The sequence below is a fragment of the Vicia villosa genome, unplaced genomic scaffold (assembly GCF_029867415.1).
Source record: "Vicia villosa cultivar HV-30 ecotype Madison, WI unplaced genomic scaffold, Vvil1.0 ctg.000779F_1_1, whole genome shotgun sequence".
NCBI lineage: Eukaryota > Viridiplantae > Streptophyta > Magnoliopsida > Fabales > Fabaceae > Vicia > Vicia villosa.
The window spans coordinates 223,649-235,680 of NW_026705348.1; the positions used below are offsets into that span (position 1 = coordinate 223,649).

General features: G+C 33.5%; 1 long non-coding RNA gene across 4 annotated transcripts; it reads left to right on the top strand.

The window, feature by feature from the left end:
* The first annotated feature begins 204 nt into the window (after positions 1-204).
* On the top strand, positions 205-3,184 carry LOC131631142 (uncharacterized). 4 transcript variants are annotated; one of them, XR_009292619.1, is made up of 6 exons: positions 205-236; positions 344-429; positions 523-975; positions 1,103-2,406; positions 2,502-2,807; positions 2,935-3,184. It is a non-coding gene; the product is annotated as an uncharacterized LOC131631142 (long non-coding RNA). The 4 variants fall into 4 exon arrangements; XR_009292621.1 differs by lacking the exon at positions 205-236 and having other exon boundaries at positions 272-975; positions 1,103-1,512; positions 2,348-2,406; XR_009292620.1 differs by lacking the exon at positions 205-236 and having other exon boundaries at positions 268-975; positions 1,100-2,406.
* The last annotated feature ends 8,848 nt before the right edge of the window (positions 3,185-12,032 follow it).

Here is a 12,032-nt window from a genome sequence, read left to right on the forward strand (position 1 = left end):
AACATAAAAATGAAGCTTTTGAGTCCTATGATTGTGTTAGAGACCAATCCTTCTATTGATTGATCCTTTGCCTGAGTTTTCTTGTCTTTGAACATCCTCGATTAAATGCCAGATGAAGAAGTGACTGCTCTGGGCACTTGCTTTGACCTGATGAAAAGCCTGAAGATATGTCATCTCAGGGGGGTCAAAAATTAGGGTATGACACATTGGTATCTAGAGAAGAGAAGACACCAATGGTATTAAAACTTCTTAGTTTATACAAACTTATAAAACTTTCATCCACTTGTTTATTGTTTGGTAGGTAGGAAATTGACTTAACTTTTTTTATGTTTTCTAAAAATAGCAAATATTTTGTTCTAAACTTAAGTGGAAAAGGATTTTAGTTTTATGGTTGTTTGGGTTTCTTTCCTACTACTTCAAATCATTAAGGTAAGATTCCTCTACTATTTCATATTAAGAAACTTTACAAGTCTGTTTAATTTTCGAGTTGTTTTAAATAATCTATTCCGTTAAGGTCTGCAGTGTATGGTATTGGACCCTTTTCTCCTTACAGGTATGATAATGACAACAATTCCATTAGTACAATTTGTCACTAAACTTATCATTGAATGGTGTTAAGTTTAGCTTAAGTTTCCTCAACCGGGCTATTACGTTGCAGCCAAGGAAGCATCTGAAACCATGATGTCGCAAGCTAAGTCGCGCCAAGCTTATCATAATGAGTTTTTCTTTGTTTTAGTTTCCTATTGCGCTAGTGGTGTTTGTCTATGAAGCAGTGAAATTGTACAAGGGTTAAAAGAAGAGGATGAGTACAAGAAATTTGGAATGTATTTGTGAAGCTTTAATTGAATGGACTGTGTTGCACATTGTGTTTTGTGCTCTCTGTGGAATATTAGGTGGAACCGTGGGAGGATTACTTGGCTCTGGTGGTGGATTCATTTTGGTCCTCTTCTTATTGAAATTGGAGTTATCCCTCAGGTAGCGTACATTTACATACTCTTAAACTAATAGTTAATAGTTAGTAGTTTGATCTTAGGTAGGGTACATTTTCGTTTATGTTCTTAACTGAATGTTTGATACTATGTTGCATCTATTCTTTTAGCAGACACCATGACAAAGATTAGTCCTGAAATTGAAACTAAGATGCCAATGGAAGCGGTTCCACCTGTTTCGACTTATGTGAGTTTCATTTCTAATAGTTTTCCAAAGTATAAACTAGGAGCTGATCATCAAGTTTTTCAAGAGCCTGCTGAGGATATCCACGGTCCTTCTTTGAAAGATGTTATTGAAAAAGAAGCTTCCAATTTATTAGACCAAAACAAGTGTATCTCATTTCGCGACCTTGCCAGTAAATTCGACAAGAACTTGTCTGCGGCTGCTAAGTTGACATATAAAGTTGGTTAATCAAGAGAAGTCTTTTGCTTGTGCAGAAATCGAGAGTGCTAGAGCAGTTGTCCTGAGAATTGATGAAGCACTTGAGGAACAAAAAAATCTACTCAAGCTTCTAGACCACAGGTTCTACTGTGCATGTCTGCATATGACTCCTACCTTTTACTCTTAACTTATATTGTTTAAAATGCTACTGCAGTTAATTTATTTCATGTATTTAAACTATTTGCTCTGTTGTTTTGTAGAAAAAGCACAATGCAATTATCAAAAAATAAAATTTACAGACATGCCAATTTATAAAGTATATTTGAATAAATCGTCAGGTAAGTCCAATCAGGTTGAATTTTGTTAGTTGAGGAAGTTAAAATAGTTTGGAGTAGTTTGTTGGAGTTCTACAAGAAATTGGCAGAAATAGGCTATCAAGGGTGAACGGGAGAAGATTAGGACTCTGGATAGTTAGAATTTGTTTTGGTGGGATGGAAGAGGTCTGAGGCTCTCGAATTCCTGAGAGGAATATCAATAGCCTGTGTTTATCTTCCTAACTATGGCTCATCACTGGTATGGGGTTAAGGGAGGTTTCATCAATAAAACCATGTTTTAATTTTTCTTTCTTTCTCCTATTTGAACCTGCATCTATCAGCTAGTATTAGAGCTCAATGTTGGATTTGTTGTAAAGATGTACTTTTCTACATCTTAACGTATACCAGTGCTCACGAAACATAATGCTCATGTTATTTGCATTGATCTGTTGTTTCTTATAACAATGGGAAATCCCTATAGGTTTTGCAAAGTTTAGGTAATCTCGTTGCTGGTGATTCCCATGCAAGTTATGTCGTTCTTGTACCTATACTTGAAGTTACAAGCTAGTATTTTTTTCAATACTTGCTAAGTTAAATACACACATTTTAATCAAACAGTATGGGTCAATTTCTTTCATCTTATTATATAATGACAATTTCAGATACTGCCATACAAGTCTTGATAAAATGTCTGAAAAGTGAACAAAGGGTCTTAAAGAAGGTATATAATTGGAAAAAAAAAGGTATAGAATTCAATATCGGATTTGAAAAAAAATTGGATTAAGCTGGACATGGGATTTTTCTTATCTTGTGCAGGAAGCAGCTTGGGTGTTGTCTAATATAGCTGCTGGTTTTGTTCAGCACAAGCAGTTGATATATTCTAGTGAGGCAGTGTCTTTGCTATTGCACCTTCTTTCCGCCGCACCGTTTGATATAAGAAAGGAAGTTGCTTACATATTGGGAAACCTTTGTGTTTCCCCAACTAAAGGCAATGAGAAGCCAAGTCTAATCCTAGAGCATCTGGTTTCACTTGTTGAAAAAGGATGTTTGGCAGGTTTTATTGATTTGGTTAGATCTGCTGATATTGAAGCTGCTAGGCTAGGGCTTTAGTTCATAGAACTGGTAAGAGATTTCAATGGTTGTATAAATAATTTCTTCATAGATTATAACTAGATCAGTTCATTTTTTTGTGTAATCATGTCCTTTGAGATCTAAACCCTGGTTTGTTTATGATTTATTGTTTATGTAGGTCCTGAGAGGGATGCCAAATGGAAAGGGCCCAAAGCTTATAGAACAAGAAGATGGGATTGAAGCCATGGAAAGATTTCAGTTTCACGAAAATGAAGATTTGAGAACTATGGCATCATTTTGTCACTGTTAGTGACAATTTCAGTTTTCTTGAAATTGAATATTGACTTCTGATATACATGTAATGTATATAGATTATGATATGCATGTAATGTATATAGATAAGACACTAATGTGTTATGGTTTAGGAATGGTTTGAATTGAAAGGGTGGTTGCAGGAAATTTATGAAAGAGTATTGCAAAGCATCTTAATTTGATGATTTAATATAATTTTGACATAGATAATGATTCTTATATAGAGAACTTTAGCTTTCTTCAAATAATGGCCTATATATATATATATATATATATATATATATATATATATATATATATATATATATATATATATATATATATATATATATATATATATATATATATATATATATGTAATGATACAGAAATAAACCGTGGCAAGATTAATGGTTTAGAATGCATAAAATATAACCACGGTTTTAAATCTGTGGTCATAACCAAACCGTGGCTATACCTTGAACCAAAACTGAATGCTAAACGTTAAATTGAAACCATGGTTTTACCATATGGCCACAGTTCTGTAATCATGGCAAATATAAACCGTGGCCTTAATCAAACTACCTAAACTGTGGCCTATGAAAGCCACGAATGTCAAAAAAACGTGGTATATACCAAAAAACAGTGGACTATACTTTAGGCGACGCCCGCATATCCCACAGTTGGATTTTCGTGGCCAAACCGTGGCCTTGGAGTTACGCCACGGTTATTTTACATATAGCCTCGGTTTCTTGGCCGTGGCAGGAGACTTTTTTTTTTGTAGTGTTGTTGGCCTGATATGAATCAATGTTGCAGCAAGCGAAATTGCATGTCCCCAAGCAGAAACTGGGAGTTTGCATCTCATAATAATTGGTCTTGCAAATAATTTTATACGTTTAATAAATGATTATGCAAGTTCATTTTGTGCATGAACACGTGCTACTGGATGTCCAAAGTCAATTCCAATAGACATACAATACTAGTTAAATGCTTAAGATGGAAATTCTGCAACATTGTCAAGACGTGTTTTCTTGATAGGATAATCAGGGAAATAAGATCTTTTCAAATGAGTTGAGCTATCAATCTCACAAACGACTAGTTGCGAGTTGACAACAAACAAACATGTAACTAGGTAGTTGATGCTTCAACTAAAACCATAAAATATCTTAATGATCCCCATGATGGGTGTATTGACCCACAAATATTACCATGTATACGCTCTAAAGAATTGACAAATTCATTTCCAATTTTTATTGGTGATGGCTAAATTATCAACTTCCCTTTCGAGCAAGAGCTGCATGAGAACTTATTTGATTGAATACTTTCCTGACTATTTAATTTAAGACCACATGAGTTTTCAATCATTTTTTGCATCATAATATAGCCCAACTGGTCATGCCAAATTACAAATTTATTATTATTTGTAAACTTCGGGTTTACATTTGTTAATATTGAAACTTACTTTCCTACAATTCTTCATGCACGGTTTAAATTTAATTGCAATATAAGATTGTCTATCAAGAGAATCCATTTTGGTTGTAGTATTAGCAGTTGTAATTGGTAGTATAAAATATACAAATGAATATTATTTTGAATTTCTGGTTCATATTGGTTTGTACAGGGATCAAAATTTAAAAATTTTCATTTGAACTTCTCAATCATGATTTCAGCTTCTTATACCCTAACCTTAATATTGAGAAAAGTAATTAATTAAGTGATAATCAGCCTATTGGACTGCAATCAAGTATTTTATTATTTGCTCAAATTATATCCTCAAAATTGGGATTCATATCAATTGTAATTTTTCAATATTCTTTCATGATTCATCTTAATGTATTACATTGGAGCAATTGGAATATACACAACACATCCAAATGTTCACTTAGATGAGAAGTACTAGAATAAATTGTAATTTAAAGGAGGATTAAGATATATTATCTTGTTGGCTTGATGCGAATAAATATTTTAATGTAGATTGCATGTTCCAAAGCATTATTTATAAGTTATAATCTCATAAGTATCAATCATACAGCTAATTTTAGACGTCTAAATAATAGATCTTCAACTCCATATATAAACATATGCTACAAGATGTTCGATATCAATTTTTAACAATATGTGATACTTATAAATAAATTTCTAGAAAGAAAAAAATTCAAAAAATGAGATTGTTGTCTGAGATAACAATTTCAAAAACTTCTGGTTGTGTGTAGACAGTAAATATTTTGCATGACATTTTGGTCAATGCAATAATTAATGTCATGAAAAACTCAATTTCTCTGATTTTTAATTTTCACTAGAAACATACCAAAATCTACTAGATCGAAGAAACTTCTGATTCTTCAATATTAATTATTCGCATCATATCATATCTGACTCTTACAGTCTCGAAGCTGACCTTTTATTTTCTCCTCTAGTAATCAATGTCTCAATTCTCTTGTTACCTTAATTTCTTTTGTTAAAATATCAATATTTATATGATATAAAGAAATTATATCAACAAGACTTTGTTTATTATTAGATGTTACAACTCGGACACAAATACAACATTGATCATCCTAATTTTAGAGCATCAAGAACTAAATCTAATTTGTGTAATGGTTGACAATATATTCAAAACCAATATAATAATATCTCATTAACATATTATCATAAAATTATTAAAATCATACAAAATCATATCACTAAAATTATATCATCATATAATTAATTTATTTTACTATCCTTTAGGAGTGCTTGATAAGTTCTTCAGAAATTATATAAATAATTGGTTTTGTTATCCTTCAGGGATGCTTGATAAGTTCTTCAGGAACTATATAGATAATTTTCAATAAACAATGATCTAAAAAATACAATCATCTTTCTATGATGCGTTAAAATTATTTGTATCATCATTCTAGAATGACAATCTTTTTAAGCATATTACAAATTATAAATTTTTATATCGATACAACAAAATATACTTTATGAAATCTTACTGGAATATTTTAATATTATTCTTACAATATTTTTGGAATAGTTGTAAATCACGATTGATGTTATCCGAACAAATAAGGTATAATAGGATGAATAACTAATATATTTTATGGAACTAAAACAAACAAAGAAAAATCTATTTGATTGTTTCGTGATGATAACGTCTTATGAAATTAACCAAAATAATATAGAGATGAATAAGAGATTAATGACAGAAGAGGAGAGAAAGTAATCTTGTATTATTATCTTCAAGTCCACTTAGCATTGCAACATGAACCATATTTATAGTACATGACCAGTAAACAAACATTAAGTTAAAGAATACACAAAAGTTAGAAAATTAATTCATATATATTAAAAAAAGTATAGAAAATTGAGTAAATGAACATCCACATCCATTTACTATTATTCATAACAAAAACATTCACATTCAAAAAGAGTTTGTGATCTATTTTTTCACTTTGTGACGTGATTTTCACGTCACTTTTATATATATATATATATATATATATATATATATATATATATATATATATATATATATATATATATATATATATATATATATATATATATATATATATATATATATAATGGATCTTTAAATAAATGAGCAATATCTTCAATTTTTGATAAATTATATTGTACTTGCATTCTTCCTTTTATTTAAAAAGTACACTAATGTTAATTCAAATTGTAAGAAAATAAAATTTGATAAAGACACGTCTTAAGGAGGAAAAAATAACTAGTTTTGTTAGTTTTATAATTTTTTAACACCGTGATTTCAAACAAAACATGTACATTAAATCAAAGTAAACTATTTAGATTGTCAAACTTTAAAAGACAACTCATAATCTACAATTAACGACAAAATCGAAAATTCAGATAAGAAGACGACCTCTTTGCATACACATATTGGCAGTTAAAAGCATAAAAGGGGATGAGGAAAATAAAATGATATATCAAAGTAAATTCTTGTAGTTATCTCTTATTATTTCAGACCTTAATTTTAACAGCAATCTTGTAAAAAAGAATAAAAATAAGAATTTCAAGAAATGAGATAAGGCTCAAATTTTCTTAATGGGATGGTAGTCTGCAAACGGCATGATTCACTGGAGTATTACAAAATATAATGATTACTATTCTCCCTAACAACTTTGAATATCGGGCGTATGCTGATGTCTGTTGAAAGTCTTCAGAAAGCATCTTCAGGATGGTTAGGTTATACCAGATGTGGTTACTTGCCATAATCCCTAACTTTTGCTTAGATTGCATGTGCAGGTTTTTCAATCTATTGGGATGATCATTTCTATTTATGCCTCTAATTTTTTTCCTGGACCGCTCTTTCGGGTTTTCAGTCCACCGAGACGCTCATTTTTCCTGAGTCGCCCTTTCAAGTTTTCAACTTAGCGGACTTCTTTTCTTTTCTCTTTCTTTAGGCGAAGTATTTCTTGACCACATCGGCATTCACGGGACACGAAAATTCTTCATCATCCATAGTCATAAGAGCCATAACACCGCCTTAGAAGGTTCTCTTAACAACATATGGGCCTTCATGATTAGGAGTCCATTTGCCCTTGGGATCTGGTTGAAAAGATGATATCTTCTTGAGTACGAGATCACCTTCTTTGAATCTTCGATGTGAGATATTGGATCGAACTCTAGTATTGTCGAAGGGTAGCTTCTTGGTTCGACAGTTCGACAGAGTTAAGCATGAAGTCGAAGGATTGTTCACATGCTGGTGTCGAAGTGTGCATGCTGTAGTCGAAGATGGGTCTAGCATGCAGATGTCGAAGATGCTAGGGTTGTTAGCATGTTAAATTAGGTTTTAGTGTTTAAACCCTAATTTGTTAAGTTAGCTTGTTTATTAAGTTAGCTTGTGTAATGGGCCTTGCTGAAAAAGCCCATTAGTTAGTATGTTAGGTTTTATTATAAATAGCATACTAGTCTCTCATCATTGCTAAGCTGCAAATCCTAATTTAGGGTGAGAGAGGTTATTTGTTATTCTTGTAAACTTGTAATCTTGTTTTAAGAGAAAGTGAAAGAATAGCAGTTATAACCAATTCTTGTGTTCCTCTTCTTCCTTGTCCTTTATTCTTCCTTGTTTTATACTTTGTTCTTGGCATTGAATTCACAACAAATTGGTGCGGTGAGCGTGGAGAAGTGATCGCGACTTTACGTGTCTATTAGTCGGGATAACTGCAAGTGCACAGTCGTGTCGTGTAGTTTTAAAAGATATCGAATCCACAGGGACTATAAATCGACCTACCGTTATCTAAAGTTACTATGTAAAGCTAAGGCTAATGATATTTGGGTTTTTTATAAATGGGGAAACTAAAGTCCTAAATCTAAATAAAATATAATAACAAACGGATATCAGTATGTATTTCATCTAACTTAGGTGATCCGAAGGTCCATTGGCTATGTTGTTAATTCAATTAAAGATCTTTATTAATTCTATTGATTAAAAGTCCTCCTCTCAAACTGTCGCTCTGTTGATTTAGACTACTATCCTAACTCTTAATGTACGCTTTCGCCATCCCATTAGATTTAGAAAAGCTTTTTGAAAACAACATAGTTAATAAAATGCTTGTTTTATGAAGTCGTTATCTATTTAAATCTCCTAATCTCAAACTCTCGCTCTGTTGACTCGGAACATGCTAATATCCCTAACGTACGCTTTCTCCATCCCGCGCGGGTGTAAAAACACTTTTTGAAAATAAATAAGTTCTAATTAGTTTTAATACGCTTTCGCCATCCTTAAAACTAATGTCCTATGTCTACTATCCAGTTAAAGATCTCAAACTTTCGCTCTATTGATTTTAACCTTTGACCGTCTTAACCCCTCAAACTTTCGCTCTATTGGTTTTAAGACTTACTAATTAAATTAGACATACAAACCAAAAACAAGTGACATTTAATAAAACATAATTAAGCCAATTTATTTCGGATCCCTACGGTTAAATTACTTTACATACCAACATCTAAATAAATTAGCCAGACATATTAATATGGTTAAACATGCATAAATAAATTCGGTTCATAATATTGGGCATATTAATTGGCATATAATATATCATGCAATAAAAATAAATAAAGGCGGTAAATAATAAACTTGAATAATATAAATCTGAAATAAAACTTGAATCTTGGAGCACTTGAACTTCCACCACAGGTTGGTTGGATTGTTCTTGAGAAATTATTCGGCGTAAATTAAACAAGGAAATAAAAACTGAATCTAACGTAAGGTTAGATCCGTTAAAGGTTCACAATAATTTCCGGTGTAGAAATTATTGTGAGAAAAGATGAACTAGAATTAAAAACAATTACTGGAAGAGTAAAATGCTGGAATGAAAATAATACTGAAAGCTATGGCTGGGACTAAGCATGGTCCAACCCCTTTTACGTGAATAGCTGATTCTTTATATAGTGCTCTTTGTGGTAACTGCTCGTTCTAGCTGGTCCCCTTTTTTCTCCTAAAATGTAGCACATTAATGACTCTGCAGAAGTACGTTGCGGCGTGAAATTCTCCAATTTCAAAACAGACTTGAGACGTGCGTCTCAAGTGGACCTAGTGGGAGGAGACGAGCGTCTCTTGAGGAGACATGGCCCCCTAATATGTAGGAGACGGACGTCTCCATTTTCCAAGCTGCCAACGTCACACAAATGTGACAATTACACAAATGTGACTAATGTCACATTCTGTTCACATATATATAATAAGTGACCGTTGTCACTTTCATAATGTGGCATGGGCCCACATTTTATATATATATATATATATATATATATATATATATATATATATATATATATATTTATATATATTTATATATATATATATGTCTTCATTTCTTCTCTTTTTTATGGTTTTAAGCTCGATTCTTCTCCAATTTTGCGACTTTCTTCAAACATGCCCTGTAAATTGTAAAAACCTGAAAACATAGAAAATACCGGCATAATACCGTAATAATGCAACATAATTAAGATAAAATAGGGAAATAATATATGTAAATCAAGCCAAATATGTGATACATTTTCGTGTTATCAAGAAGATGCCTTCAACAAAGTATGAGATTGAAAAGTTCACCGGAGTGAATGATTTCGGTCTGTGGCGCTTGAAGATGAAAGCTCTACTGGTTCAGCAGGGTTGTTTGGAAGCATTGAAGGGAGAGGCAGCCCTGAATGCAGAATTGACGGCAGTGGAGAAGACGAATATGATCGAGAAAGCACACAGCGCAATTTTGTTGAGCCTTGGTGATAAGGTTCTCCGACAGGTATCAAAGGAGACAACGGCATCAGGGTTATGGGTGAAACTTGAAAGTTTGTATATGACCAAATCGTTGGTAAATCGACTATACCTGAAGCAAGCTTTGTATTCATTCAAGATGATTGAAGACAAAGTATTGACTAAGCAATTGGATATGTTCAACAAGCTGATTCTTGATCTTGAAAATATCGATGTGAAGATCGATGATGAAGATCAAGCGCTGTTACTATTGTGTTCTTTGCCTCGATCACATGCTCACTTCAAAGAAACTCTCTTGTATGGAAGGGAGTCCCTGACGTTTGAAGAAGTTCAATCAGCCTTGTACTCTAAGGACTTGAATGAACGAAAGGAGCATAAACATTCGACTGTTGGTGAAGGTTTGGCCGTTAAAGGAAAACTCTTACGAAAGGATGGTAAGTTCGACAAGAAGAAAGGCAAAAGCCAGTCGAAGACTTACAGTGGCGAAGCATCTGGCATTCGATGCTACCATTGTAAGAAGGAGGGTCACACAAGAAAGGTGTGCCCTGAACGCTTGAAATATCATGGAGGTAAGGATAATGGCAACGCTGCCATTGTTCAAGATGATTTCGAATCATCTGATGTTCTTGTGGTTTCAAGCAGTGACTCTAAGAAGGAGTGGATTATGGATTCAGGTTGCACTTGGCACATGACTCCAAACAAAGACTTGTTCGAGGAATTATGTGATCAAGATGGTGGATCAGTATTGCTGGGAAATAACAAGGCTTGCAAGATTGCAGGTGTTGGATCTATGAGATTCAAGCTCCATGATGAGTCAATAAGGTTGTTGACTGAAGTCAGGTATGTTCCTGATTTGAAGAGAAATATGCTTTCTCTTGGTGAATTCGACAAGAAAGGGTATGTTTTCCAAGGAGAGAAAAGTATCCTAAGAGTCATGAAGGGTTCGAAGGAAGTCTTGAGAGGCGTGAAGAAACAAGGCTTGTATACCCTTGAGGCTGAAGTTGTAAGTGGTTCGACAAATGTTGCATCCATGAAACCTTTGTCGAAAACACAAATCTGGCACATGAGATTGGGCCATGTCAGTGAAAGGGGTCTGGTCGAATTAGGGAAACAAAATCTGCTTGGTGGAGACAAAGTCGAAAAGCTGAAGTTTTGTGAACCCTGTGTACTTGGAAAATCTTGCAGAGTGAAGTTCAACAAAGGCAAACAAAGAACACATGGATCCCTTGATTACATCCATGCTGATCTTTGGGGGCCTGCAAGGTGTCCATCACATTCAGGAGCAAGGTATTTTCTATCCATAGTAGATGATTATTCCAGAAAATTATGGGTATTCATCCAGAAGACTAAGGATGAAACTTTTGAGAATTTCAAAAGTTGGAAGACTCTGGTTGAAAATCAGACTGGCAGAAAGGTCAAGAGGTTGAGAACCGACAATGGCCTTGAATTTTGCAATGAGGCATTCGACAGTTTTTATGCTGCCTCTGGTATTGCAAGGCATAGAACTACTGCAGGTACTCCACAGCAAAATGGTTTGGCTGAAAGGTTTAATCGAACTATTTTGGAGAGAGTCAGATGCATGTTGACTAGTGCAGGGTTAACAAAGGTGTTCTGGGCTGAGGCTGTTTCGAGAGTAACATATCTGATAAACAGATGTCCTTCGACAGTGTTAGATATGAAGACACTTGAAGAAGTTTGGTCGAGACATCCACCAGATCTCGACAAATTGAGAGTATTTGGCTGCGTAGCCTATGCTCACA